This window comes from Rhagoletis pomonella, unplaced genomic scaffold, assembly GCF_013731165.1.
Source record: "Rhagoletis pomonella isolate Grant_MI unplaced genomic scaffold, Rhpom_1.0 Rhpom_scaffold_00005, whole genome shotgun sequence".
Classification (NCBI taxonomy): Eukaryota; Metazoa; Arthropoda; class Insecta; order Diptera; family Tephritidae; genus Rhagoletis; species Rhagoletis pomonella.
The window spans coordinates 16,605,723-16,612,822 of NW_023458559.1; positions in this window are offsets into that span (position 1 = coordinate 16,605,723).

Sequence of the window (7,100 nt, forward strand, 5' to 3'; positions counted from 1 at the left end):
AAATGGGCGTAGCCACGCCCACTTATGGTTACATGTGTATATCTTAGTAACCGCTGCACCAATTTCTTCCAAACTTGGCACAGTTGTTGGCCTTCGCACAACATACCAAATGGCCGAAACTTTTTAAAATCGGACAATAACCACGCCCACATCCCATATAACGGTAATTTAGAGAAATACAAAATCTTCGATAAATCAGTAAATATTGAAGCTAATTTATTCAAAATTGATGCTTGCAACAATTCTTTACCAAGAAATACGTTTATGGTAAAATTTTGGAAAATGGGCGTGGCACCGCCCACTTATGATCACATATATGTATATCGGTAACCGTTCTACTAATTTGTACCAAACTCGGTGTGGTTATTGTGCTTGCCACATATAAGCAAAACGTTGAAAATTATTGAAATCGGACTGAAATGACGGCCGCTTCTCATATAACGGTAAATTTCAGAAATGCTTGAAAATTCAATATTTCGAAATTGAAGGACGCTAATTTACTCAAAATTGATACACCCCGGCTTACCATCTAGCGGAAGGTTTCGGAAAGGTGAAAAAACATATATTTAATACTTGCGCCGGGTATTTAATGTTCGGCTCCGCCCGAACTTAGAATTTCTTACTTGTACTGATTTTTAAGAGCCCGAAATCAGTACGCAATATCTACTGATTTTTTGAGTTTGTACTTATTTTGTTCTGATTTTTACATTTAAGAAATAATATTGTAAATTGGTGTAATTGACATTTACTTGAGGTTTACATGTTCAAAACAATGGTTTTTGACAACTCATACGTGTGAGCAGATTGAAAGCATTAATTAAATTTAAACCATTACAAAAAAGGTGTCAGCTTGCAATTGTTTCGTTTCCTAGGATTTCGCAAAATAACAAACTGTTTGGATTCAACCCAACCCAACTTCACGATTTGCAGGTTTTACAGGATTTACAGGAAAAGCTGGTTTCGCCATTAATAAATCTTATGAAAGGTGGTGGTGAGTTAATCATATATTAAGTTCACTGAGAAGATGACAATAAGAGATAATCTTTTGATTATAATTAAACTTCCACTGAGAAATCGGCTGTCAGTATTTCAAACTTAAGACGACTACGGCTACGGTGCAATGTAAGTTCTAAAAATTTGGAATAGGTGCAAACTACCGGCTCTTGGATATGATATACATATGTAGCTTTACTTTGATTTTTGATGTTCGACCACCTGTAATTTTACATACATTGCATATACACATTTAACACTATTAATATACCTTTTAGTCAACATTTTAATATGAATGTTGTATTTAATAAGCACACCAACTAAATATGTTTTAAATTTGTAGCTTAAAATATGCAAACAGATTCTGACTCGAGCAACGTATTCTACTGAAACTAAATGGGCTACAATTTTTTTTTTTAATTTTCTCAATTTTTATAAATTTTCTAGAAAGTTTGAGACTTCAACTCATATGTCTGTTATTATAGAATTAACCATGATACAAAAAAGAAGGTAGTTCCATTGTCACTTTTTCGTCGCCATATTAACAACCTGACAATTAAGTAGATTGTGACATTTCGTGTTACCATACCCACTATCTAAAACCCTCCAAATTTTGTTATGAATTTTTTGGTTATTTACAAATATTTTGTTCTTAGAATCGAAATTTGAAGAAGCAAAAGGTATATTGTTGGGTACGGCTCGGTTACTTGTACAATAATTTTGGGTTAATGTGTCCAAATGCTTAACCCAAAGCAAAAAATTAGTTTAAAATATAGATTTCTAACATTCAGATACAAATTTATTACTAAATTCGGTTTGAAATATGGACCTTTATTTTAAAAAATACTGGATCAGCGTAGCCGTAGTTGGACTTACATTTTCTCTGTCAAAATTCTAATTTTACCCAATTTTTTAGTGGGTCCGTCTCCGCTTGCCACCCCAAAACCATTGAACAAATAACCGAACATTTCCCTTTTTGTTTTTGAAAGCGAAGAGGTCTAATGCGCAAGAAGTTGATAGTTGTGTTTCTAATTTTCATACTAACAATAAATCATTAATCTTGTTTCACAACCCCCTCCAATATTTAACAGTAAAATATATTTGTTTTTACCCACAGAGACAACGATATTGTCGAAATATACTAGAATTAGATAATACTCACTTCTCTGAAAGTCATGAGGCCCATGGGTCCCAAAGTAAATTCCGTTTTCCAGTTACTTGAAAGACATGGACAAAGACAATATCGAAATTCTAATTTCATTATCTGAAATATATCAGAAATAAACGTATCCGATATTGAAAACTGTAATAGTCCTGGCTATGGACATTGTGAAATAATAATTTTAAAATATGTTCACTTAAATTTTATTAATGCAAAAATAAAGATTTTGGCAAGTAGTTATCGAATTTAATGTAAAATGTAAACTTTTTTAGGAAAAGATATTAATTATTTTTAAAAGGTAAATGTTAACACAACTATTTTATTTATACTCCCAAATTTAGGATATAAAATCCCCTCTTCCAAAAAACTTAATTGAGTAACGCCGCATCGAATTTTTTACAATTGAGCAACTGTCAAAAATCTCCTTTTTAATCAAAAAGTTGTTTATTGAAACTACCTTCTTTTTTGTATCATGGAATTAACTATATTTTTATAAAAAATTTAAATAAAGTAAGGAAAGAAAAAATTTTCAAAACCTGTCAATACGTTTTACTACTATTTTCGTGAGCACAGCTGTACATATGTACATGTGTAATACCTTTAATTTGTTTTAAAGTAATGAATTTTTATATTGATAATACTATATGTATTTAAAAGTCTATTAGTTATTTTTTGTTAAATTAGTGCGCTGTTATTTGGTTGTTATATTGTTAACAATAAGAAATTCGCGTAAAAATTAGCTGATTTTTATGGCTTTGTACTGATTTTTGAACCCAACTGTACTGATTATGTCACTATAATATCTGGCCACCTTAAGTGCTAAGCAGTGCCGCAACGCCTGGGTTCAAACCCTGGTCAAAGCACCATCGAAAAAAATATAAAAAAAGGTTTTTTCTTAACAGCGGTCGTCCCTCGGCAGGCAATGGCAAATCTCCGAGTGTATTTCTGCCATGAAAAACAGCTTCTCATAAAAATACAATCGCCGTTCGGAGTCGGCGTAAAACTGTAGGTCCCTCCGCTCTGTGTGACAACATCAAGGCGCACGCCACAAATCGGAGGAGAAGCTCGGCCAAACACTAACATATGTATGTGTAAGCGCCATTATTAATAAATGAAATCTCGATCGGCGATCACTGAAACGCAGCTAGCCACTGTATACGCGAAAATGTTGCCACTATTTCTCAATAAACAATGTTAGAATTGTGGAGATTTTGGGAGATCACAGGGTTGCTTTTAGCATTTAGATTCTTAGATTCTTAATGAACAAATTGAGTTGCATTTAGGTGACGAGTTTTGTATGGATAAATGTAAATTTAGAGTAGCATTTAGAGATATATGCGCTAAATGTGCTTTTACCCGTAGGTATAAGGGATTTTTAACGGAATAATGTAAAAGCATCGAATGCTTTTATTAGATACTTGTTCCCACTATTAGAGAAATTAATATTCTCGAGTTCGTCTCGAATTCGATACGATGTCGCCCTCGTTCTTGTGTTTATTGGGATCATTTTCTTCTCTATTACTACGCTAAGTATTTGTGCAATTTATCTCTTCTTCTTTTTTGTGCATTTGTTCTTAAATAAGTATTATACCGTAGCTAATTAGCTATGGAGGATTTTGTCTTCTGCTATTGTGTTTTTCTTGCAAATTACAATGAACCTACATGTAAAAGTTTTGTTTACGAGTTTTATATGCTTAAATAATTAAAAAAAAATGGTGTGCATCGTCGTTCTTTAGCTATACCAGGTGCCGCTTCGATTAAATTGGCAGCCCTTATCATGATTTCCAGCATCAGATTTAAAAAGTCGTTCTACAGTGGAACGCCTTGTTTAAAATCCCTTTTGGCCTCAAAACGGCACGGAGAGGTCCATCTCAATTTAAACGGAGCCAAGGGTTGTGCTCGAGGTCACTCTTCATAGCCGTATTAATTTTGCAAGCTACTTTAAAATCGACACAAAGATGGTGTGTGCCGATTTGCATATTTAGTGACTTCTCCAGGGTTTAACATGCGGTGAAAATCTGGTCAATGGTGGAGTTACCAGGTCTGAAGCCACGCTGATGACATCAAATCAGTTGGTTCGTGAAGGGCTTCAGTCTTTCATACAGTATCGTCGACAGGACCTTGTAAGGAATATTAAGAAGGCGGCCGCTGTGGTGCAGTGGTTAGCAGTGCGCGATACCACTCCGCAGTGCCTGGGTTCGAGCCCAGCTTCCGAACAACATGAAAAAATAATAAACAATAAAGTTTTTTCTAATATTAGTCGTCCCTCGACAGGCAATGGCAAACCTCCGAGTGTATTCTGCCATGAAAAATTGCTTCTCATAAAAATACAATCGCCTTTCAGAGTCGGCGTAAAACTGTAGGTCCCTCCCCTTTGTGTTACAACATCAAGGCGCACGCCACAAATCAGCGGAGAAGCTCGACCAAGCACTAACATATTGTATAAGCGCCAATCTATTATTATTCCGCGATAATGGGCGCAAACGGTGGGACCTTCCTTCTTGTGGATTGGACAAAGTACATTTAGACTCTTCGTACACAAGGCTACGCAAATCTTCGATACCCGACGATTCTAGCCTCTATGCGACTATTGCAATACAAATTTATAGAGGTTCATTTTGTTAATTCGTGTATGCCGTGTAGCCGCAGTGGCCGAATAGTCTTACGATTCAAAGGCGTGTGTACGGACATTTGTATCGAATATTCGCGTAGCCTTGTGTACGAAGCGCTTTAGATTTCGGTCCTCGGGCATGTGTTCATCAGACCAAATTCTGCTTGCAGGCGCACAGTGTGCCGTGCAAAACAAGCTATAGCTATAGGTGAAAAAAATTATTTACAGATAATTTTGGGGTATACTTTACGCTCGTATCTATAGGTTTTTTTAACAGTATATTTTTTTTTTTTTGATTCCAAAAATAGATACAAATATTTTTTCCAAAATACTGCATGTATACTTTTTTGCTACCTAAATTTGTTAATGATTGCACAGAAAACAGTTTAAATTGATCAGTCGTTGGTACAAAACGATACGAGATAACAATGTTTGTGGAAACAAGTTAAAAAAATCCACATACAGTGGGGAGAAGAAATGCCAAAATGGTAATTTTTGTAAATACACATAACATTTTTTTATATTAAAACTTTTTTTTTGGTGTTTGATTAAAATATTGTCCATGCTATACAGTGGCGGATCCAGCGGGGAGGTTTTGGGGGTTAAACTACGTTTCAGTCAGTGGCGGACCCACGGGGAGTGTTTTAATACATATACGCCATATTATACATACATATGCGCCATATTAAAACACCCCCCGTGGGTCCGCCATTGACTGACACGTAGTTTAACCCTCAAAACCCCCCCGCTGGATCCGCCAATGATGCTATATCTAAAACAGCTTTAATCAAAGCCTTCAACCAAAGACAAAACATTCTTAAAATTTTCATCATAATTTATTAATGTTTAATATGAGTTTGCAACATACTGCTTTCTGAGTGTGCAGTTTTATGACCAATGAAATGTTCTAAAATTTCAAATAAAGTGGAAATTTGTAAACTCCAGATAATCGCGTTAATTTTTTTATTTTTTGTTTATGTTCTGCTGATTTTTACTTTTAACAAATGTATATTATGAAAATTTGCGCAGATTTATGTAGTGTAATTTTGTTTGCAAACGATCTCGCGCATTTGATTCAATAAAATATGTACACATATTTACATTGAAAAAATTTAAAAAGAGTATCAGAAAAAAAATTTAATTAGAGGTTTTTTTAGTCTGTAAACTAACACTTTGTTATATTAAAATTTCATGGGTCATAAAACTGCATACTCAGAAGTATTTTACAAATTCATATCAAAAAGTTTGAGAATTTTATGAAAATTGTAATAGTTTTTTTAAATTTTTTTCTTTGGTTTAAAACTTTGATTAAAGCTGTTTTAGTTATAGCATGGACGAAAATGTTTGTATCTGAAAAACATGTTAATTTAAAAAACCACTTTGACATTTTTACTCCACACTGTATATATCTTATAACCAGGTCCGAAAATTTTAAGCTTATGATTGGAATTGCTTATTTAGCTTATTCAGGGTTTCCAAACTCAATCTTAACGATCATGCTTATTTTGCTTATTTCAATGTCTAAAGCTAAGTACGGACCTTTAAGAAATAAATTGCTATTATTTCGCGCGTCTGAATAGTAGTGTCCATTTTTGACATCTGATATTTTACAGCCTGCTGTCTCACTTTTTCCTAACGAAATAATGGAACGGGCATATATATTGACAAGTAATTTTTAGCAAAAAAAAACCGACTTAAAAAGAATATATATATATCTATATATTTCATGATCCAATGATCGGATCTAAACCAAATTAGTATGGGACCACCTCTGAGACACTACCGTTGCAAAAGGAATTATATAAATCGGTTGACGTGGTGCAAAGTTATGCGGTAACATACATAAAAAAAAAATAAAAAAAATATATATTCCGACGAACTGATAACCTCCTCCTTTTTTGGAAGTCGGTTAAAAACAAGGGAGCCTTCTGCTCTCACAAAAAAAATTTGAAAACAATAGTAGAAAGCGTAGCAAATTTCTTAAGAACTCCGTACTGCTTACGAAAATTTGGCTCAATAAATTTTTATTGACCATTTATTGGGCGTTTTTTTATTCGTCGCACTTAAACAATGTTCACAAATAATTACATAAAAACAGATTTGGTTTTTATTAACCCATAACTTCAATTGCATTTCTGCTTGGATACAAAAATTTAAAACCAATGGTTTGTTTCTACAGATATTAAAAATAATCTATCTCAAATGGAGAATAACGAATATTAAAAAAAATAAAAACGTCCAGCGCAGAACTCTATTATTTGTATTACTAGTATGAACCGAATTGCAGTCACAACAGACAGCCAGCGCTTTCGCTACTCGACTCTCACACCTGCT